This window comes from Amblyomma americanum, chromosome 7 (genome assembly GCF_052857255.1).
Source record: "Amblyomma americanum isolate KBUSLIRL-KWMA chromosome 7, ASM5285725v1, whole genome shotgun sequence".
NCBI classification, from domain to species: domain Eukaryota; kingdom Metazoa; phylum Arthropoda; class Arachnida; order Ixodida; family Ixodidae; genus Amblyomma; species Amblyomma americanum.
Window position 1 is genome coordinate 56,655,211 of NC_135503.1, and position 24,227 is coordinate 56,679,437.

Sequence of the window (24,227 nt, forward strand, 5' to 3'; positions counted from 1 at the left end):
TGTGGTTTTTTTTCTAGGATATCGGAACTTGATTGTCAGTGAAACGATGCTGGTTTAGAGGCACACAAGTAATGGCGCGCCATAGTACTTCTAACAGCTGAAACTCAGCGTGTGGAACAAGTTCGTACTTGATGTTATTTAGAGGATCTTTGAGGCATTGAAAATAACTGCGACAGTGGCACTCCGTGCTTCATAACTTCGTTTCCATCACATACTTCCCAAATGCCAGCGCCACGTTCTCACATCTTCCTGGTACATAGAAGGGATTATCTGTAAAGAACCACTCCAGGTAGCACGCGAGAACGCTGCAAATGCCGTTGCGAAGCCAGATTGTTATCGTAAGCCGCGAGTTCTTCTCAGCAGGGAAACCCTCCGGAATCCTTGTAAATGCAATGACGTTCCGGCAACGCCGACGACATTACTTGAACTTTCTCAGTTTGCCACGAAAAAGTTATGTGTACACCCATTGTTGCAAAACCGGATGTTCTACAGAAGCAGATCATGCAAATAAGGGCTCGGAATGGAAATCACGAGAAACCATTATTCAGGCGTACCTTATAATTGCCGGACACAACCCTTATATCCCATTAGAAAAAAAAAGAAAGAGGGATCCACGATGTTGACGACTGATTGCGACCTTCCAGCGGTGGATTTATGTGCAGCTCGGACCAACCGCTTCCTCCTCCCTAGATTCGGCGACCACAACGCTCGCTGTGGACGCTCGGATTCTTGGGCATCGGCCGACAATAATGGGACACCGGTGAGAGAAAAAAAAGAACGACAGAACGCTTGATTGTGCCCTCCCTATATTCAGGTACTCCTCCGGAGCGCGGAAAGAGAGGGGCGCCCACGCATCGCATTCCCTAGTTTCCATGGCAACGGCGCACGCGCAGACGCTTTGCGCAACCTCGTCGAGAAGCCTCGCCTCCTCTCCTCTTTCCTCGATACTTCTCTCTTTCCTCTCTTCCCTGCTGACGTTCGCTGTAGCCCCCCCCCCCCCCCGCCTCCCCATTTGCCTGCCAGGGACATCCTTGCTCTCGTTTTCCTTGCTCCCTTCCTGTCTTCCTCTCACTTCCCTATATTTCCCTACCTTCCCCTACATCTCTCTATCTCTCCCGATTTTCCAGTCTACGAGCAGTGCCTTTCCCTACGCCCACGAAAGTAAGGCGGCGAAGGCGCACTGCTCTCCTCGGTCGGGCCAGTGCGTACCCTAGTGCCAGCAGCGCTTGCCGCGGTCCGCGCCGCCGTTTCTCCTTGACGCCGCATCAGGCCGACCAGTGAGCCTCCTCGAAAGACGAAAGGGAAGCTCGGGAGGACGTTGGGCCGCCATCCGAGGACCAAGAACCCGGGCCGAAAGCGGAGACAACAGGCCAAGGTGAGCGGGGCCGCCGGCTTCGGCGCGCGATCGCGCCGGCGGCGGCAGCGCTAGAGGCACCGCGGCGGCCGTGGCAGCAGCCATGTTTCGCGGCGGAGGTGAAGGAGGTTGCGCCTCACGTCCAACAGATGTTTGCCGGAAAAGCCCCCTTAACGACCACGACGCCTCGTGACCTGCACTTTACTGAGTTGTTCTTCACTCAAGGCGCTGTTCGTGAGTGCTCAGCGCGGTGAGGGTTCTGAGTAGGCGCTGTAAGACGGCCGTCGGAGACACGATGTGTCGGCGTTTGCAAGCACGACACACAATTTTCGGAAAGCAAAACGTGCTTGACGGAAGATAGTTTTTACTCTCTTACGTACCGAAAACACGAGAAGACTACTGACGTTGAGTTGGTGGCAAAAAAAAAAAAGAGATTCATTTAAGTACATCTCAGCCACTACCATCGCGTTTGTGTGCCGACAATCGCGACCCCAGATTTCGTGTGATGTTAAGTTTGCCTGCGCGCCTGAAGTTTCTCTGCGAAATGGAAATAAATATTTCTAAGCTATTAGTTTGGTAGCAATGCTATTGCTTACTGGGGTCAAAAATGCTACAATCGGACAGCGCACTTCTATCGTGTGGCTCCAGCGCTACAGATTGTGTCGCAGGCTGCGACCTTGATTGAACCACACCTGTAGATGGCGCCGCCAACCGCGCAGTGATTGCGCAATGAATAAGTAAACAAAAAGAGAGGTGCATTGTCTTTACGAGTACTTGTGACGCCCCGTTTGTGCCTGTCACTTCGTCGATGCGGAGTAATATGAGGTGTGAAGTGTTTTGGGGGTACTGCCCCATACATTTTTCAGGGATGAGATTAGATTCAGTGGACATGAGAATTTGAGATGAACCACGTTCAGTCTTTTGATTCTATGAGAAAGGACCATGAGTAGTTCGGCGGTTACTAATTTATTCGCTAGCAGAAAACAGCTATAGCTCGATGCAATATGAAAGTAAAAGTTTTTTTTTATTATTATGTACGCAGATAACGATTACTTCCGAAGTAGGATTGAGACGCAGTTTTCTTTTCTCTGCATAAGTTTACTCCTTTTATAGGCTTTGAAGGTTTTGGTCCTTTTGATCATGATATAGTTGATCATTTTAGAGCGTTTTTCAGTTTCATGCAGAAATAAAACAGGATTAGGTAACTGACTTGGACCTTTGTGCTCCCTCTCAGATTTCTCGTATCTGTATGTTCATTTGTCGCAGGAGACGCGCATTTGGGATAAGTCGCTGCTACTTCACGTATTTCGCTGGGAGAGCCGTCATTCCTAGGCATCGATTGAATGGCCTTTTCAATTGTTTTTTGTTTCTTCAAGTTAAGCTATTTATTGCACTTCTTATAGCAGCCAAACTGAGCAATGGTCCGTGACAGCAAGGTGGTTTACTTCCTCTTAACGAAAGCCCTAAGGACTGCAACAAGCTCATGTATTGCATGCTAAATACTATGCTATGGAATTGATTGTCTCATTTATTGATATTTGATTTCATACAAACTAGGCCCGAGGTGACGGTACAAAAGGCAAATGAATTAGGGGTGTCTGAGACTAAGAAGCAAGGTCACAAGATGCACTCGAGCTATCACTTTAATGTGGTGTGTCTTTGCAGTGAAAATTTGTGGTGAAGTTGAGTGACTGTCATATGTTCAGCTCTGAGAATCTGATATTACATGCAATGCCGAAATAAAATACTGCCGTCAGATTTGCCATACGAAAAGATAGACTGGCATGTGTATATTCGCACCTCAAAGGGTGTACTCGCAAAGAGACAAGCATCAATGATTCGCCCGGAACGAGATGTACATCAATAATTCTTGATGTGTAAGCTACAAGCATTTGTAGCAGAAAACGAGACGCGCTCAACATTTCGTGCCTTCTCTGGAGTGGAGAGAATTTCATTTATTACAGCGACTTTTAGTTTTAAAAGCAGCTTCATCGTGCGCACTAATCTAAATAGGGAAAGTGCTTTCGCATTTCACTTTTATCAAAATACTGCCGTTATATTCGGGGCTGAACTAACGAAGTTGTGCTCATGAGAAGGCTGTAGCCCTTGAGCCACAACATGTCGTACAGGGTAACTTTTATGACTATCTAAAGTATTTAGGCATAGTGAGAACAACTCCATCCAATTTAATTAATAAAAAGTTATAGTTTGTGTTCTTGTGGCACTTTTGATGTTCATCCGGCAAAAAAAAAAAAAGACGTATTTATTGATGAGGAATTCGGAGATGAAGGTGTAATATTTTTTTTCCGCCGTTCGACTCAAACTGGTGGCGTTCATGATGACACCAAAACATGAACTCCGTGACTGCCGCCTGGAAGTGGATTGGGCGCGGTGTAGTCTCAAAGATCCGCGCTTGACGTCGTTTCTGGTTGAGATCCGCAAACGGCAGGTTGTGGCGATACCTGGATTTAATTTTTTTTTGCACATATTAAACGCTTCACTTCAGCCCCTTTGTTATCACAACATAGTAATCAGCTAGTATCGGCCTGCTTCAAAACCGCGTAACAAACGCGCTCATTTAAAGCGCAGTTAAAGGGGGCTTGGTGTTTCTGTGTTTATTTTATTTATTTATTTTTTGTTTTTCAGTGGAGAACAAAGTAATATCGCGGCAAAAGCTGAATGGCTGCATGGGCGCCAAACTTCGACCTGATTATTTTCGTCGAGGATATTCCCTCACTGCTCCGCTCCGGAAACGGAGAATAAAGATCGGAGCTGCGCACCTGCTAGAGCACGCCGTAAAAGGAACGCGCGTACTGATGGTTTGGGCACCAACAGCTGCAAGACAGATTAATATCGATTCGTCCGCCAAGACTCGCCTCTCTTGACCCGCGCGATTTCGTTTTCGTTCACCGCTGCACCCCATATTGTTCTCAGACTGAATGAACTTTCATACCGGGGTCGCTATTTGCGCAACTGCCTGGCTTCCGAAAATAGGAACCTCGATTGTGGCGCACTGAATTGCGAGTAAGGTCTTGTTGTTTGAATGTATTTCATGGTCTGCTTTGTTTTTATTTTTGCTTTCCGTCGAAGAACGACGAACCGTAAGGGATTTAAGACGAAGTTCTACAGTGAGCCAGTCGCGCAGGCTACACACGAGACGCTCTTATACGAACCGAAGAAAATTGGAAACGTTTCAGCCGCTCCCCACTCGATGAGACTAGACTTGTTGAACCGTGCGAGCAATATGGCAGGACGGAAAGAAGCCAATGTTAAAACGAGCTTTGTTCTTCAATTTCAATCTTCGAAATAGAGCCAAAAACAAAGACGAAAACCGCAGGTATTAAAGCAGCGGCAAGTTACGAAAGAGGATATGAGTTGGATGATAGAATGTGAGCACACGTGCAAGACCGCTATCTTGTCAAGCTTGGCTTGAAACAGCTTATTACGTCAAAGCAGCGCAGAGCCTAGATGAACGCTGTAGCATGCATGGTAAAGGCGATGAGGAATTATGATGAAGTGAACTTGCACTGTATTGGAATTCTTTATAAAAATGTACACGCTAGACTTGGAAACCTTTGGAACCAAGTGGACGATTTTTCCGTGCTTAAAGAACAAGAAAGTTTCTAGCGCCTGATCCGCTACTTATCAGTTGGCAGGACCTTATAGTGGTTGTGATGATGCCGTGCATTTAACTTTGCGCGGCTGATAAATAGTACCCCAGCTAAATTCCGAGTTTCTAGTGGCCGTCGACGAATTCAGGATGGCCTGAAATAATCCGGTGGCATCAAATGTCATGCCTCATATCACGAGTGCCGCTATGGCTCGTAAAGACCCAATAGTAGGAGCTTGGCGTATTGTAGGGATCTCAACAGGCATTAGTGAGAACGTAGATGTCCTGTTTTGCATATGATATGTGTATTATATATTTTGGTACTCAGCCGTACTACGTTCAGCAATGCATCACCGTGAAGTGAGCCATGAATGCGATCAAAGTAACTTCGCCTCGTTCATTCGATAATATTCACCAATGTAAATTGGTGTTCAGATTCACGACACTCGCGAAACAGAGGCTCGCTTCAATATTTTCCCACAAAGAGTAGCAATACAGCCACACCCTGCTGAAGGTCGGCGTTCATTCTACAAAGATTGTCAGAGAAGAAATGCTTCTCGCTGTTCACTTCACCGCAGCACTAAAGACGATTTGAACAGATGGGTGCTTCGATTTAAGCACTGCACCTGTAAATGCTGCCAAAGTGGTTATTGAGAACGATGCAGCAACCACCTGACATGCTAGAGCATGGCGCACGTCTCGGCTATATAGATTTCGTTATCGAGAGGACAGCTTTGTCGATTGCCTGATCAACATCATCGATGCTGCCTTGACCCGAAAGCAGTGCCTCGGGATCGATAAATTCGATGCAGCCAGAGAGTAATGTAACGGCAGCAGCAATACCTTAGAAACCATGAATGTATTTGCTAGAGCACACACTGGAGAATTTCAGCGTGGCCGTTGCTCCACTAGCTTCACAACCTGACGGCTCATTTATGAATGCGTAAACGAGTGGAACAGCAGTTTTCTTGAAACAAGAAATACCCGCGGTGACTATTGAGTTTTATTGGCCCACAGGTTGGCACTTTTTACTTTTTTAACAGTGCACTCGGGATCACTCACGTTTAAAACGCCCAATTCATGTGGACCTCACTAGAATCCATGACCCAGTTTCAGAAGCTATATTAGTTACAGTTTATAGGCGGGTGAACTAAAATCGCAGAAAAAAAAGGGTAAAGGGCAAAACAAATCGAACAATACAAAATGGTGAAGTATATGAATTATGACGGAGTTAGCAAAAAAAAAACAAAAAGGTGTGACGCTGCTTGACAAGTACTTTGAATAAACGTCAGGTAAGCGGCAACGCTTTGACTGGAGGGACCTGGCTTCGGCTGTCTGAAGAGCGTTCTTCGCCATATATGCACATGAAGTGAACTGGCTCCGAGGAAGAAATATTTGAAATTTCACTCGCTCCCTCGAGAGCTTCTTCACGTTAGATCCTCTTACATGCTGCCTTGCCTCCTCTTCTAAGGTCATCCTCAGGACCTATTCTCGAGACCTTCAGGCGTCATCAGCTTCTTTTCAATGCATTCATCAATTTAAACTATGCTTTCAGGATAAAGAAATTATGCTGCGTGATTGTCCTTGTACTACGCTTCACGCAAGTAACTTGCGTCTTTGCTTACGGTCTGCTTGCCTTTGCGCACTGTATCCTTCGCGTAAAGGCGAAGGCTTTTCTAAGAGTACCTCTCCGCGGTTTAGTGGCCTAGCGCGCAAACAGTTTTGTTTGTTATTAGTAAAATGCAAGTCACATTGCATATATTGTGACATGATGGTAATGCAGTCTATATAATTGTGGAGACTTCTTCTTGCACGAAGCTGAAGAGACTCGCGCCATTACCAAAGCCCGCCATTCACATAATGACGTCTTCCTTCTTAGCGGCCGTGATTGCGACTCTCTGCAGTGCATGACACCTGGCGTCATTGCTCTTGCTCAGTTCTACAGCGTGTGCTGCACATGCGTTCACCTCAGCAGCTGGCTGTAAACATCTCGGCTATGGACTGAACATTACTACGCATAACTCGCCTCAGCGGGCTAAGATAACAAAAATATTTTCTGGAAAAGACAAGAAATCGCAAGACAGTCCCGACTACCGAGTTTGTAACGTGAATGAACCAGCATTAGCTGGCTTCCCGAACTACTCTTGAACTGGCTCCCGAACTAGCTGTGTGCTGAACTTCCGGGTCATCCCGTCTGCTCCGCTCTTTTAATAATAATAATAATTGGTTTTGGGGGAAAGGAAATGGCGCAGTATCTGTCTCATATATCGTTGGACACCTGAACCGCACCGTATGGGAACGGATAAGGGAGGGAGTGAAAGAAGAAAGGAAGAAATAGGTGCCGTAGTGGAGGGCTCCGGAATAATTTCGACCACCTGGGGATCTTTAACGTGCACTAACATCGCACAGCACACGGGCGCCTTAGCGTTTTTCCTCCATAAAAACGCAGCCGCCGCGGTCGGGTTCGAACCCGGGAACTCCGGCTCAGTAGTCGAGCGCCCTAACCACTGAGCCACCGCGGCGGGTCTCCGCTCTTTTCGCGTTTTAAATATTTGTCGACACATTATTCAAGGTGTCAAAGAGGGGATCTATTGTTCTCTGCTTGGACTCATTTCAGCAAGTGCTGCGACAGCTGACCTTTTATTGTTCTCTGTTTTCGACTGAATCTATCAACCGTTATGACAGCTGTTGTAGCAGGTGGTCTGTGCTGCGGACGCCGCCGCCAATGACGGCGAGGTAAATTAGAGCCTCTGTAATAGTGGCGTTTTGCTCGAACCACGGTGTAGGATAGAAAGGTGGGGACACAGCACGGGAAGCTCACAGGACGCCAGTGGCCAGATAAAGAACCTCCCACGCACCTCCAAACCAAGCCTTTTATCACTGCTCCCTCTATCGGCAACGCGGTGAAACTTAACTCGCCAGTGAGGGGGGGAGGGGGGCGAGTCATCAAGTTTGTTTTGTTATTTAATTTTATTTTATGTTTTATTTAAATATTAAATTTTATATTTCTTGTTTTATTTTTGTATTTCGCGCTTTTCAAAGCTGTACTTGCTAATGAACATAAAACTTCAATTGAAATGGCAGCTTTATCAAGATCTGCAAACGAGGAGCGATGAGTTCCACTGAAAAAGTTTGCACATAGTTTCAGTTCTGCTAATCATCCTCATGAACATGGGTCAGAAAATCAATGACTTCTGTTGGGAAATGATTAGATTAGGTTACTGAGACAAATTTTTTCGACTGGCTACGATGCGAACAAGCTGAGCCCCACTGTGCTTCGCGTTAAATGCGTCCTAGGAATGAAGCGTTTGCACTCAGATCCAATTTCTGACAAAGAGTTGGAGACTAGGGGAGTGCTGCCCCCTCTGGAAATTTTTTTTGGGGGAGGGGAGGGCGGGAGGGGGGGTTGGGAGGCGATTGCCCTCTTGTCTTCCATGTTCCGGGGTCTCTGCGAATGATTAAATTCTAACAGAAGGGGAGTACCATCTGATATAAAGACGCGTCAACAAGAAAAGAGACCTTAGACACGGGCTCTAGACTTGTAACGGTGCTTTATTGAAACATACTATTACAGCTTGAAACATCCGACTCATGCGCATTTTTTAACACTCAGTGACACGCGCATTGATGTCAGCTTAGATCATTTTTATCTGCCGGCTAGATAGGCACGCTCCTTGTGCGGGAAACACAGGAAAATCCCGTGTCACTACACATTTATCTTTCTGATTCCTAATGTTAAATGGCATCTAAGATTTCCCGCTTATAATTATAGTCCTAAGTAGTCCTTAGAATGACTAGATATGAGCGGAGATATCAAGACCCTAACTATTCTCCTTTCCTGTTCTTTCACGCTGGCTAGCCTTCACGCCAGCTCCACGGCTGTGGGGGAAAGTACTCTCTTGGTGGCGCCCCACGACCGAACATGGAATAGCTGAAGCAGTCGAAAGCGGCCGCATGCAACTTCGCAGTCCGGTACAATCAGGGAGCCACTCCAGTCTTTCGACCTGCAGCTAGCGGCGCGTCGCGGCAGATGACTGAATTGAGGCACTGAGGTGTCGGAAAGGTTGCCATTGTGAAGCGAACGATGCAGCTACACTGAAAAAAAAAATGCCGACAATTACGATAGTCGGTAATGCGAAATTTGAGCGCAGGTCTTCACACGCCACCTGCCACCATTGGCAGGTGACGTTTCGCTGTGCAACTACCTGTCAACATGCCACCTTTAACACGTCGTAATATGGGACCTGTCATGTACGTGTTTCGCCGAAAAGTCCGCCGCCGATCACTACGACGCGAAACGCAGGAGAGCTGCACTCTAAACTAAAGGAAGCGATGGAACGAGGCAACGACAGAGTGAACAAAAGAAAGAACAGGAGAACGCCACGGACAGACCGATAACGAAGCGAGTCAGCACCGACGGATCCGGCAGCGGGAAAGACATGGCAGGATTTATTGTCAGCGCTCATCTAGGCAGTGATTGCTTCGTGCGCAACGCAGTGCGCATCACGTGCCCTGGGCGGCATATACTCGGCATGATACCTCTTCCTATCTTTTTTTTTAACAGGGCAACCAGAAAAAAAGAGACAAGTAGTACATCGAAACAACCGAGAGTATAGGTAGACGGGCTGCTAAATTATTTGTTAAAAGTTGGGTCCGTATGCTAGACGTCGAGGTTGTGTCGTAGTACGCGACGATCTTCTAGGGGCCAGCGTAGTGTCACGAGGGGAGGTTCGATGCCCAGGCTCCTCCGTACCAGCGTCTCCCAAGTTACCGAAGAGTTCCAGTGCGTCCTCCCTGGTCGCAATCAGGAGCCTGGCCGCTTTAGCAGCTTCGTCCAGCGGTTTTGCTGGCTCCGTTGCTTGTAAGTATACAGTTCCAACTTTTGCTTGAACAGCTCCCAGTTCTTTACCACATTTCCTATTAGATGAAGATGATCCGGTCGTTTCAGTAGTTCCGTGATTGTTGGTATGGGCGAAATCGTCCTAGTTGCGTTCACCTTCCGTCCCGCTTCCTGAAGTCTACCGGTGTGAGCTGATCCCATGGACTTCTGACACCATGTATCAGCCACAGACAGGATGATAACGAAGAGGGACAGCCGCCGATGGATCCGGGAGCGGTAAAGACGCCACTGGATTTATTGTCAGCGCTTATCTAGGCAGTGATCTGTTCGTGCACGACGTAGTGCGCGTCACGTGCCCTGGTCGCCATGACCCGGCATGATACAGCTTTCCGGTTCATAACCGCGTAGCTTGTTCAAATCAGACGGGGAAATGTTCCGCTTTGAGAGGGGTCATCCAGTGGCGCATAGAGCAACTACGGGCTTTTATGCGTCAACCGCGCGGGCCACTGTGTCCCCACTTATATATTTTACACCGCGGCTTGAACTTGGCAGAGGTATAGCATTACTGATCCCGGACGCGGCTGTCGAATTTCGATGAAGGCGTGTACAGTGCGATGTCAGTGCACGTTAAAGAACCACAGGTGGTCGAAATTTCCGGAGCCCTTCACTACGTCGTCCCTCATAGACTGAGTCGCTTTGGGACGTTAAACCCCCATAAACTCTAAACTGTATAGCATTACGGGTCACCTCAGCGGTCGCCTGCAGGTATGAGCACCCGCATCATTTGCGGCAGGTGCGGCACGGGAGGTGCTAGGCGCATCTGTGGGATGTGCATTTTTAACAGTAGGCGTACGGCGGTGGGCTTGCGGACGCCGACGAATAGTAGTAGTAAGTGGTTTATTAAAATAATAATAAAAAGGAAGTGAAATATTTTGGTAGCCCCGGCATTTTCCATCGATACTGAAGCTCCTGAGCTGGGGCAGCGGCAATAAAGGTTAGCAAGCAGAAAGAAGAAATGAAATGAAAAAGGTGAGACGACAGGAAGAGAGGATGGGAGGGGCGGGGAGAGAGGTAATGTACACAAACTATTTACACAATAATAAATATGTACCTGTTGCTCGCGTGATTAGTTCTTGATGAATGAATAATAAAAAAAGATATTGCTGGTGGTTTAGCTCTGCGGGTGGTGAAACGGGCTAGTTGGTAGTTCATGTTTGTAAACCCGCGGTCGGGTTCGAACCAGGGTACTCGAACCCGACCATGGCGGCCGTGTTTCGACGGAGGCAAAAGGCGCCCGAGTGCTGTGCGATGTCAGTGCACGTTAAAGATCCCCAGGTGGCCGGCGACGCCAACGGCGGAAATTTTAGAAAAGAGCTGAGGACAACAAGAAGTTTTTAAAAATACGACATTTAAGCGACCGCACGTTCTGTCCTCACCTGCACTATGTGCTGTCTCAACGCTGCGTTCTTCGTGGAAACAATGTCTGACCACCCGGCCCCTCTGTATACTTTTCTAATGGCGTGAGAATTGAATAGCTCCGGGCTTCGCCATGTAATTGTAGGTGTGAAAAAGTTTGCGAAATCAGCGCTTGCTTGCTGTTTAAGACGCTACTGTGGCGCGCCTCGGCCGGTCGCGGAGCCCATCCTCAAGTAAGCCCCACATACGTTGTGGCTGCCGCTGAGGCTGTTTAAGCCCGACCTTTGCCCTTTCTTGGCGATTCTGCTCATCGCACGACGAACTCTGCGAGCATCGCGCACCAAAGACAGCCTATGACGTCTCTGTTATTATACGATCGTTTCGGCGACGACACGACCGCAAGACATGATGCTTGCGCCCGTTGTGGATATGCGAATGGTGGTGCGTTGCGCCACATGCATTCACGTGCGTGAAGGTGATTGTGTCCACGACCCCCGGAGGGCTTCGAGAGACGCGACGCTCTCCCATCGCATGCCTAGACATCTGCTTGCCACCTCCGGCCACAGCGGCGGCCGTGTAATCACGTGGGCAATGACCACTGCAAGCGTGCCCCTTCACAGATAGTTTATACAACGAGACCTCCACAGATGACATGTAACCCCGATGACAACGCGTAACGTTGTTTCGCGATCACGTGCCCACTCCTGCACGGGGCTCGCGTTAGCTTCATCTTTGCGCGGGGTGCGCGCAATCCCGTGAACACGTGACCAAAACCTGCCTGCCTAGCCTCGTGCTTCGCACAACCTTTGTGGTCACCGAGTGGGACGTGCAGTCGTAAGACGGCGCCAAACGTTTCGAAATGCCTCGGAACCACTTCGCGTAGTCGGCAGGTGACCGCCGGCAAACATTCCCAGAAAGGAGCCTGCATGCACTGTATTTCAGCCGTAATCCTCATAGCAGCCGGTGCACAGGGAGCATGAGCTAGCCGCGCTGCCCACAAAAGTGCTGCTCGAAAACATCCCTCAGCCCAATAGCGGCTGAGCGATGGATGAAGGCAGAAATCGTAAATGGCACCCTTCTTTCACTCCCTCCTTTATCCCTTCCCTTACGGCGCGGTTCAGGTGTCCAACAATATATGAGACAGATACTGCGCCATTTCCTTTCCCCCCAAAACCAATTATTATTATTATTACCCGGAGACCTCCACAACGGCGACTCTTTCTTCCATTCTTCTTTCATTACCTACTACTTTACCCTTCCCTTACGGCACGGTTCGGGAGTTCACCGCAATATGTGAGTCAGTTACTGCGCCATTTATTTTCCTCAAAAACCAATTTTCGTTTTCTTTGTGATGTGCGATGTAACTGCACGTTATTAATTCCCCCACACCCCCCAAAATTTTTTTTGTAATTTTCTCATATATCGATAGACGCCCAAACCGCACCGTAAGGGTAAAGGGGCAGCGTTATAAGGGAAAGATGTTTTGGCGAGCGCTTTCTTGGTTTCGCGATGTAAGCAGAAATGTCATGCACGTAGCCAGGAATTATTTTTGGGAGAATCCCAAAGCAATAAAGCGGGCAGAGGAGACTGGAGCTTGATTTCAAAGGGGGGGGGGGGGGGGGGGGAGCCTTCGGGTCATTCCACTAAGCGCACGCCGTAGCAAATCTAGCAAATTTTTAAATTTATTGCGACGAACCATCACAGAACACTTCAGAACCTGTTGGGAGAGGTGATTATGAAGAAATGAGAGTGGCAGAGTGTCGGGTAGCTGCCACACTATGAGCGGAAATCTGAGCCACATCGTGAGGACAGTGCTGAGAGTTATGAGAGAGGGCAGGAAAGTGCATTCTGCAATATGGTGTCGATTGACACGACCACTAACAAGGTGAAGGAAGGGGATCGTTTACGGGGCCTTATCCGGTACAATAAAGATTTACAGAACATAATAAAGATGAAGGGGACGGTAAAGAAGCAGCAAGGGTCTGTAAAAAAAAACGAAACAAACGACACGACTTTTTGCTAGCTATGCTCTATTCCGGTGTGGAAGGATAGTGTTGTACAACGGCCGTACCACGTACTTTGGAGCTATGGGTTAAAGTAAAAGCATGAAGGACATCTATACTGTTTCTCCTGCGTATGCGTCATAGCTGTTTTCTCCTGTATTGTTATGTCGCTGTAATAGTACTTTGCGCCTAAGCCAGTTTCTCTCTAGGAAGCACCAGGTGACAAGTGCAGCCGTAACTGAGAGTGACAGTCGACTGGCAGCGGGAAACCGGGGACAAACATTATCAACGTATGCAAGTTTAGCCCTTGACTCCCGCGTGAGGCAAGAAAGAGAAAGGCAAGATAGCATCGTAACAGGCGAAACTGCACCACCGTTGGACAGAATCGTCGGGTCAGGGAGCGGCTGTAAATCTGAACTGGCGGCTGCATCCGATGCTGTCGTCATAGCCTGCGGGGGAAATTAGGCGGCCGCGACGGCGCTGCGATAAAGCTGTCTGGGGGCTATGTGCCCCACTAAAGCGGCTGTTCCCAAGAACATCTTCCGGAACAGGATCGGTTTTTCTTCTTTTTTCTGCTTTCTTTACCGGATGCAGGCACTCTTCAGCCGATGCCCTCATCCGCCTGTAAGCGAAGAAAACAGCCAGGGATAGAAAAAGTGGCGTAATTCGCCCCGCTGCATCTTTGAAACTGTGCTCCTGGTAGCTATTAAATTTAATGATCTGGCTCTAGCTTACCGACATAGGTAAGGCGAGTAAGTAAGAAAATTACGTGAACATTTAAAACGTTAACAAGTTGAATGTAACAGCATTCACAGTACCATTCTGCGGTGTCCGGGTATTCAAAGCTGTCCCGCCGCACAGCTCTAAAATATCATCAAAAATTAATTGGAAGGGTCTGTACTTTTTTTTGTTGCCTATTCACTTTAATTTTAACAGGAACAGCGCTTGCTTTCGCCAATCTGTAATTTTTTTTTTCATGTTGAATTGGTTGAATTAGTTTTTTTTTCACAGTTCACTTGCTAACTGCAATCAGGGCAGCGCTGTTCATATTCGTTATTATATAGCCACTCTTTATGGCCTCTTTTATTGTCGTTCCGGCAGCCATTGACGCCTCCAAATTACGTATTCGGGATGGCGCCCTAGTTCATATAGTCAGGGACAACTTTTTTAGCAATTCAGCAGAGGCTAGTCAGGAAAGGGAAGGGACTTTGTCCCCATTCCGTGGGGAGTAGGCTCCTAAGCCCTAGCGACCCCGTACTATCTCTCCCCCTTTCACCCCTGCGCACCCCTAGACCGAACAGCAACCCCCCCCCCCCCCCCTGCCCTCATGGCGTGGGCACAAAGCCCCGTTCGCCTTTGTTTCCAACGCTCGTTAAGCCTTGTGACTATTGATTTGTTATGAGGTGGAGGAAGAGGCTCAGAAAGATTGGTGATCAGTTGGACAATTTTAAAGTTTGAAAAACTAAGAGTGAGGGAAGTTGCCTCGGAAGTGGGTCGTGTCAGGCAGCGCGTTTAAGAAAGAGGGATGGGTAAGAAGGAAGTTGGGAAGTTTGTCGCATGAGTTGAAGCCGGAAAGTATGCCCGGTGTGTTTTTGCGGGATACTGTGTCTGAACAGGTTAAGTCTCGGGGGTCTCCTATAATTTCATTTCCACACGAACCCATGTGCGCACTTCGATAGTACCAGTAGAACGTATGAGAACTACAACTGCAGCAACGAAACGAGCTGCAGTACGGCCTGTAAACACACAAACGCTTTATGCAAATTTGTAAATGTACAAAGAAAATTTACTACATTCACAGTCAGTTACGAAAGCCAAAAACAGTACTCTCCGAGGTCGGCTTCTTTCAGCGAACCCTCACACCGTGATCTTTGGGTTGCTTATTTATTTATTTTTTTTACACTCAGGGTCGGGGCAATTACAGAGGGAGTGGGGATACATATAAAAATAGTAAATGAATAGCAATAGAAAGAATAAAGAAACAAACGAAAGGACTGCCCGTGCATTCAGGCTCGAAATGCACGAGGACTTGCATTTTCAGGCAATGTAATAATCGACACACAATTAAAATGCACTGCAAAACAAATGACATCAAACGCTCAAACCAGCATGGACATTCGCCCTTTTTCGCCCCAAACATTTTTATTTTCCGCTCTGCAATAAACTTTCGCTGCCATTCCGCGATGTCTTGCTGGGCAGCGATCTTAACATCCGAGACCGACGTTGCAGAAAGGAAAACGGAAACGAGAAACGACATCCGGATAAGCGAATAATGCGCATCCCTCGGCTCAAAGCTGCTTCCTCGTAGGAAAGCTCTTCCTACTCGGCAATTATCAGGAGGCCACGAATTAAAGGGATTGCTTCTCCGGAAAAGGCCAGCACATTTACGGCGCCCAAGTTCGATTTTCAAGAGCGGGCCCTTGGGCTACGAGCTGGCACGCAGGCTTAGAAGCATTAGGCGCTCTCCAACTTCTGGCGATTATGCTGCGGCGCTAAAGCCTAGTAATCCTCGATTTCGAGAGAGTTTGTGCGTCGTATAGTTCAATGATAAGCGCGAGAGCATAGACGTCTGCCGAACAGCGCGTCGGAGTTTCCGCACTGCCTCTGCGCTCTCCGGCCTAGTTAAGGCAGCGGTTGTTTCTTGTTGTGTGCAATTTCTTCTTATCTTGGACCCCATCGACACGCTGATAGTGGGGATTGAAGCAGCATTTGGGTGTTTCAGCCACTGGCGGAAGGATAACAGAAAGATAATTAAAATCGCTACCCTATCCCGAGGCCGGCGCTCGCCTTTGAAGAGATGTGGCCTTCCTTGGCAAATTCGTAACATGAATTAAGAATAGACTAGCCGTCAGCACTTCCGTGTTACTTGTAATGCAAAATAATTCAACAAAGCATTGATGCTCACAATGCACGAGCATAAACAAACGCTGTCTACACGTAACTATGTACGCTATAATAACAGGCAATTTACACAGGAAGCCTGCGGATCTACTATAGTAACTTTATTCTGTACCACCACTGTTTCGTCGATTTTAAATTTAAGATAGAACCAGACATTTATGAGCCTATTGCTTCAAGCTCTACGCTTAGTTTTCCATTTCTTTGAAGGGAAATACGCAGAAATAAGAAAGTGCATGCATTTCCACAATTTTAAACAGTGGGACAGCCTATGCCGATTAATAAAGGTAATGCTACAACTAAACTTAGTGTGCCTATTTGCTCAGCAAAATCTTTTGGGTACTCTAGAATACTATGTTCTAGATGGCTGACGGAGCTCTAACATTAAGCAGCACGTCCCAGCGCTCCTTAAAGCTGGGCTAACGTAAGGTTGGCGCGGAATAGTTTCAAAAGCTCTCGTTCCGGAAACCATGTAATTTTCTGACTATGTGCCTCCTTTCCTGATGCCATCGGTTGCTGCCTCCCATCCGTTGTGAAGTTAGGTGCTTCCGCCAGAGCTTCGTGGTGCCATTTGCGCATCTTCAGTGCGGCAAAGAAGCCCTCATGCGGCAGTGACGGCAGAGAATGTTGTGCTGGTGGGAAAAAATGTGGGAGTGCTTAAGTGAACTTAAGAGTGGAATTTTGGTGTTAAACGTCGACTGAAAACAACTCCCTACAATTATTCTCCTTAGTAAAATCTGATTCTCTGGCTCTATTTTGTTATGCTGACGTTTGTTCGGCACAAAGAGACGGGTTTATTGCTTATACGGTTAGATTTAAAAATTTTATCACCGCTCGTTGCAAACTTTTCACGTGAAGACTTAAAATATAAGGTATTGCAGCTTCAGGGAGAAAGACGGTGTAACTTAGCATCATGGATCCACGCTGAAGAAAGAATTGTTGATGTCACCGCAGCTTTCCTGGCTAACAAGGCCGATGGTGGCGACACCTGTTTATTTTCCGACCCTTTGTTGCTTTAAATCTGCTCTGTTTTTAATGAAACCAGTCTTTTCGGCATCAGAACCCAACAATCTATCGATACGGGCCAACTTCAACATATTCTCGGTCTCCTATTAAGGGCAGATGAGAATAACCCTACATTGAACACGTTGGTATTTGCTGATCTTTTGTCTCGTATTCTAAACAGAGTATAATAACTTCTACCACGGTACAGGAAGGCCAGTGCCCTCTAGGGCATTGTGCAGTCGTCTTTCGCTCTAGGTTAGTGTCTCACTTCTTCAGAAGCGGCATTAGCTCATTTTCGTCACGCGCACTCATACGTCCCGCAGGAATACCAGCTGCTCTACGAAAAACCGAACGGGGGCTCAGTCTGCGCGTATTTCGAAAGCCTCGTCCGTCTCCTCCGCTCACTTCGTCCGATGTTGCCGTTCGAAGGCGGCTGCGGCGACTACCGTAGCAACAGGTTTGCCTACGGGGAATCGCACGTGAGTGGGGTGTGTGTTGCCTGTTCGTGAAGCCGGCAAAGCCGAATCGACCAAAACCCTTTTCGACGGCGGCGACGAGGGACTTGGAGGTTTGCTTTCGGCGCATTACCGTTACGGCTCTCTTCTTTCTTTTTTTTTTTCCTGTACGCGCGCCTATCGACCTACAAGCGCTCGGTCTCGGCGTCTCATTTTCCCAGCGTCGGTTCGGCTCAACTCCTGAGCACCGCAGCCCACGCGACAGGCACTCACCAAACAAGCGCTGGCATTTGCTGGCAGCTTCTAACGTGGGTGCCGTGCTGGCCATAGCCTCTCCTTTCTGTGGGTGGCAGACACACGTCATTCCGTTGGGCCGCTAAACACAAGCCGCGAGCTTCTTCGCCCTTTCTTTTTATTTTCACTGCTGCTATCACACTGCCTGCATAATCCTTTTTCCCCATTTGTTTTCCTCTGATCTCTTTATTTTTTCCTTCTCTTTTCATTTCCTCGCTTCGTATCTTCATTCTTTAATGGTCGCTTGCCAGGCAACAAACACACCTCCACGTGGAATTGATGTTTACAGCAACTTGGTGTATCTCTTGTTTTTATCATTGTATGCCAGAGCGGTTAAAGCTGGCATACAGCGAGGGTGTTACATCGATCATTGGCATCAGGTATGATGGTAAACGACAGCGGAGGGCTAATTTCAGAACGGGATGGCTGCGTACGTCATGCGAAGGCTGCGATAAAATGTTCCTCAACAAACGAGAAAGAGCTGACTTGGAAACAAGCACAGGTGCATAACGAGAAAGGTTTATTTACCTAATGATGTAATTGAGCAAAGAAAAAAATTTTTGTAAGTGAATGTTCAAAGCAAGTAGGTCCTTGCGACTGCATGAACGCGTCTCTCGCGCTGAAAATTTGTTTGGTCGTTTTTTATTCACATAAATTTCATAGAAATCTCTACGCAGCTTCTTTCTCCCGAAAAAGAGATCGGCATCCGTGTAGGCCTAAGGCTAGGGAATAAGCAAGAGTAAGAGCTAGGGAATAAGGTTCTCGCAAATATATCGTCTCTGGTACCCTGGTCTAGACTGGCATGAAAAAGTTTTCGTAGAAGAGCATATCGTCGACGCTGCTCAAGATGCGTCTATTGATGATGCAATGAAAGCAGAAAAAGCAACCTTGAAATTAATTGTTCGCATAAACCAGCACCATAAGCCCTGGAGAAAAGCCCATCACAATTCCCTGTAGAGTGCGTACATCGAAACAGTTGCAAACACTACAGAGGATATCCGACGCATATTTCACTCAGCCGACGCACTGGAAACGTGTTTCTTTTAAACAATGCGTCCGTTTGCGGTTTTCCATTTTCACAGTGATGGGGAAACAAAGCTGCCAGCAGTATACGAGTAAATCACAAGACCAAAAGAACCAGATATGAGAGTGTGCGTAACAAAAGTCGATTGAGTCGAAAGAGGAGAGAGTTAACTTTGTTGATTCTCTCTTAAGACGACACAGTCGTATTCTTTCTTGTTGCCCGTGTTCTTATCGATGAGAGGCGCCCTCAGTCAAGGTTCGGAGAGCCCAGCGGCTCCCGTTCAAGCTCAAGTAGCCCACTTCCTTACTAATTCTTCGTCGCCATAGTACCGTGTCTTATGTTTGCGACGGGCGAATTTTTATCTATGTCTCTTCGGCCTCGGGAAACGTTGAAAATCAATACAGTGCTGTTTTTTTTCCTATCCTCTCTTTTACCTACTTATATATCCGTATGTCTCTCCGACCCCACGATGCAAATGCGAGCCGCTGCTTCGTCGCTCGAAAACACGCTATCCGTTTTCAGTTCTCTTCGCTAACGTCTGCTCGGTGGCTCCACACATGTCTACACGCATGACTCGAGGGAGAGCACTCAGCAGAAGTCTCTTTGGTGCTCCGTCCTTTTGCTTGGCGTCTGTTGCAGTCAAAATAAGAATGACAGACGCGGAAGTACAACATGCGAAGCGAGATCGAGCAAATCGTCTCCCCACGCGCCATTTTTGGCTTCGCAAAGTGTCGGGAAAGGGTGCTACAGGCCGCACACAATGGGCAGGAGCTAGAAGCCACCTGTACCAACACAGGTTGTGCTGGCCGGCGCGGTCTGCATACATATCGGATTTAAAAACCTACGTCTATAGCTACTTGGGAATATATGCCTGTTCAGTGCACACAAACATATGCGTATACAGTGATGATTAACACACGTAAAAGAACATAAAAACACAACTGTGCTTTGCAAAAACATTTCATGGTAAAGGGTGGCAATTGAGGGCATAAAATACGGTGATCAACAGCGCAGCCAACAAGTGATGTTCTATTCAAGATAAGTGGTCTTCTATAAGTACATGAAGAAAGGAAAACAATAAAAACTACAAGTTCAGTCAAGAACTACAGGTTAGCTATGAAAGGTTAGCTGTTTAGTCACATGATCTTCGGAAAGATGCCACCCAGAGATGTGCTCATCTCCTGCCATTGCTGCTGGCAGATATCTTAAGTTCAACCATCAGAGGCGAGCACGTGTCCCTGCTTTGGTGTACAACCTTGCGCTGTCGAAACAGCGGCGGATCCCCGCTATTTCTTGTGTATGGAGCAGGATTCCTCCCAATGCAGGGCTCACCAACGCAGACTTGCTTTCTTAGACGGTCATCCACAGAGAGGCCCGATGTAACGGGGTACACTGTAATAAAAGATCGTTGATAGTTCCTTCTTGGGTAGCGTCGGGTAGGTTTCTTTCCACGGACGACTTGTATTGATTTCACTTTGGTTCATCCTCTTTTACAACACGCAAGCTTTTCTTTAGGAGTAGAAAAGATGATGTACACCTCAGTTCTCTCAGCCACTTTGTTCAGCTTAATCGGAGAAAATTGGAAACGGTTTATCACTCTCCTCTATGACTTGCTGATATCAAATCTAATGAGATTGTTGTTTATTAATTCCAAATTTGGTTACAAAACGCGAGGTATGCAGACAAGGGCCCTAGAGTCAGAAGACTGTACATAAACTCCAACTAAGTCAGTATGATACAAGGAAATAATAAGAGCAGATCAGAACGTTAGCTGCAAAATAAACCAAAATTTCATCAAAACTGGAAAATTTAAGGTCGGTTTAACAAACAGCAATAGTGGTGCAATGCATATATAAATGCAAAAATATTTACACGTCAAAAGATGGAGTGATAAGCTGCATAGTGCGTTTGTTTGAGCATGCTTTTGAAGGTACCTGGTTGGGAACTGCCTGCTCATTTGGGTCGTAACTAATAACTCGCTTGCTCGGCGCAAAAAAAAAAAAGGCTCGGCCGTTTAACCACAGCGGCTGCGCCACAGTTCTGCTGAAGCCGAGTCATCTCCAGAAATAAACACTTCACAGTTAATGAAGCCTACTGCGGTTACGATGCCAAGACTCCAGACTTGCAAGTTTATACCAGTACGGGCATACAGCTCCTTTCAAGCTTAGTTTATATTTGAATCGTATTACTGGAATGTTCGTAACATTCCTAATCCCCTTTGCTGAATTTACATACTCGCCGCCTTCATAAAATTAAATTAGTGGTAGAACAGAATAAAGCCTTTTTGCAAGTACTTTTCTGATTACTGATGCTGTATCTTATGTCTTTTCATTGAAATGTGGGTATAAAAAAGTGGAAGCCTGTGACAGCTCAGCGAAGTTTTCGCATCCTCTATCATGGTTGACAACTTATGTCCTTCAGTCTAAGGAGCTTTTATTGATACGCTGTCTCAAGAAACCTCTCACAGTTCCTTTATGCAATTTGCCTGGCGCATGCTTCTTTCTACGATACGCAAACAGTGCCGCGTGTGTGCTTCTCGCCTGCTGCTGGCTTATCAGACTTTATATACGGACGTTTGCACAACCAGTTACTCGTTAGGAAGACCTAGCCCGCCTATTGTATATTTTTTTAGCCATATTTTGCGTTGCTTTCTCTATACTCTCAAACCGGATTCTCTTTGTGCGCTTAGTTTAGGCGGGCGCCTACAGCCAACGGCTGAGCACATACAGACACGACAGCTATCGACGCGGCGCCAATTATGAGGGCGTGAACACGCAGTACTGCCTTTTGTTCATCGATGATGAGCTGCCTATGCGGGCTGCCATACGTACTCAGATCGATGCGCTATTGTGTTCTCTGCTGTGCCGGTGATGCTGCGTCCGCGTTTTGTCCTTGATTTTTTTTTTTGCCCTGCGCGGTAATCGTGTTTTCGTTGGGCTTTTCTCTGTATCCTGATTTTACTCTTTTACGCGACAGTTTTATCAGCGCAGCCATTTTCTCTCCGTTTATTTACATCATGCGACTTTTTGGCGCCAATAAAACTGTCATATTCTGAATCTGTATTTCTTTTCAGCGAGTCAGATTTCTCTCACTTACATTATTCGTCGCATCGTTATCCTCCTTTTTTGCAAAAGCTTTTTTTCAGTGCCGGCAGGAATGTCTACGCCGACGTTAGAAATGCGTTCCTTGTACTGAAGAAAATAAATAATAAAAAACTGGTACAGATAGCCAGAAAGAACTGATGCATAACAAAAAAGGGAACTAGTGTGAACAGTGCGCGAAGTCAGTTCAAATTAGGAGCAAATTAAGGCACTATGAAGGGCAGTAGCATACTGAGCTGTAATGTACAATGTAACGGAACTAATTATAGGAAGGGACAAACATTACAAATTTACACACAGGGAAAGGCAAAGTAATAATAACTACTATGTGTATGTTAGGGCTGCTGTTTTCTAAGTCTGAAAAAGTGCAGTGTGACAGTGCGCCGCTCGTCTCCGGTGGCATCTTCCCTTTGTGGGACCTCGGAGGCACTCGAACAAGAATCTGTATGTCGGCATTAATCGTTGGGCGTCGGGGGCAAATGCTGATTAGGGGCATCCCAGGCTCTAGCGACCAAACACAAGCTTTAGATGTTTGAAAAGACTTGCAAGAGCAGCCGATCACAGTGTAGGCTCTCAAGGGTACATACATTTTCATGAGTGCCAGTTTTTTGAGTAATTGAATTAGTGACACAGAACTGATCACCTGGCCAAGGTTGTCATCAGAGCTTGGAAAAGGCTTCTTTCAGGGGACCAAATCTGCAAGAATGTCTCCGTCCCAAACAAAGTCGACTGCCCTTCTGAAACCACAGCAGTTTGCAGCTACGGGCAGGCTTAACGGCAAGCAGAATTCCATCGTTGCAGGAGCCACAATAGGTATGCGACTTAATTCGTACGCCGCTTCCTGAGTAATGAGTTGAGGTGTGACGAGGTGTTGGATGGTGGCATGAGCTTTCGACCTATTTTTTGAGTAATGACGTCAAGCTGGAAAGCAAGAACCGACTCGAACTTTACAGACCCCGGAGGCAAAGCGTGGTAGTTAAAAGGGAATTAATAAGGCATCAAACCAGAGTAATTTCTCAGCATTGAAACACTGAAGAGGTAGAGTGCTGATTGAAAGAGCTTCAGTAGTACATCGTTTAGGATATCGTCACCTACTGCCATATGTCAGTGACCGGCGTCACCCAGACAGACTTCACAAAGTCCAGCGTGTGCAATATAGAACACACAGCGCTGATAAAGCTTTGACCCCCTTCTGCCTTTGAGGGGAGCGTGCAAGCTTTTGCTTAGGCCTGTGTGATCCTGTGCCTTCTGAGAATGTTTTCTTGAGAATATTTTTCTTTCTTTAGGTCATTTCGACTCTTCTTTTCTTGCTGACTTCATATCGCAAGCTCAAAACTAGGTGTGTTGTTTAATAAAAAAGAAAACCGGAGAGTTGCTTCCTGAAACAAGCGATTGCATTACGCGTCAGAAACCCCATAAAGGTCCTTTGACCCACAAACACGAGTAAACATGAAACAGAAACAAAAACAAACGCAGCAGTTTGCCTTTAGTGCAGGGGCGGCAAATAGTGCCACTCGTAAAGTGCAGAGTCATTTTTGTGACTGCAGTACAAAAATCATTTCTGACAGTATTAAGTACATATTTTAATCACGAAACCCTTTAGAACCCACATTTAACACGTTCTAATGTACATCAGGTACGGAGACTAATTCGCACCTAAGTGCAGGTAAAAAAAATTCCTGCTTTCGCGATTCCTACGTAGTTTAGTTGACGCTGAACATGGTCTGTTCTTCTTTACCAATACTTAAAAAAAATAAGCGAGAATGATGTGCCACTTCCCAAGCCAAGTATTTTCAGCAAATTAATAAAGAGAAATTCTCGGCGAATTTCGCGTCATATCGAAGTGGCCGTAAAGTGAACGCATTTCCGTGGTACACAAGGGTCGACGATCATGTGGTGAGCTGCGTATATGCGATCACATAAATCGCTCCCAAGACAGTCTTATAAACATCATATTTAATCTCGAACGTACGCAAACAATTGCCATTTCAGCGAAACACGTTGAAAAGTCTAGCACTATTTCGGGGCTATACCGCGCGACCAAACCTTGGTTTCTGCGTCGGTAAGGAAGCACTGGAAACGCGCATTTCCGAGCTATACTGAATAGGCCTCCTGGGACTGGAGGGACGGGGTCTCTCTGCCTCCCGTTAGAGCCAACGTCTCCTCCTCTTGTGTGTCCAATCACTCCCGCGGGAGGCGTCACTGATCGATCATCCCCGACCAACAA

The 24,227-nt window shown here is 46.9% G+C and overlaps 1 protein-coding gene across 3 annotated transcripts in view; it reads left to right on the plus strand.

Annotated features, from left to right (window-relative positions):
• Positions 1–1,108: 1,108 nt before the first annotated feature.
• LOC144099171 (uncharacterized) overlaps positions 1,109–24,227 on the plus strand; it is a 49,235-nt gene continuing 26,116 nt past the window's right edge. The window contains exon 1 of one of the 3 annotated variants that reach the window (XM_077632300.1): positions 1,109–1,375. The gene's annotated coding sequence lies outside the window, so the exon portion shown is untranslated. The remainder of the gene's footprint in view (positions 1,376–24,227) is intronic. The other 2 variants (XM_077632299.1, XM_077632298.1) reach the window with 2 other exon arrangements.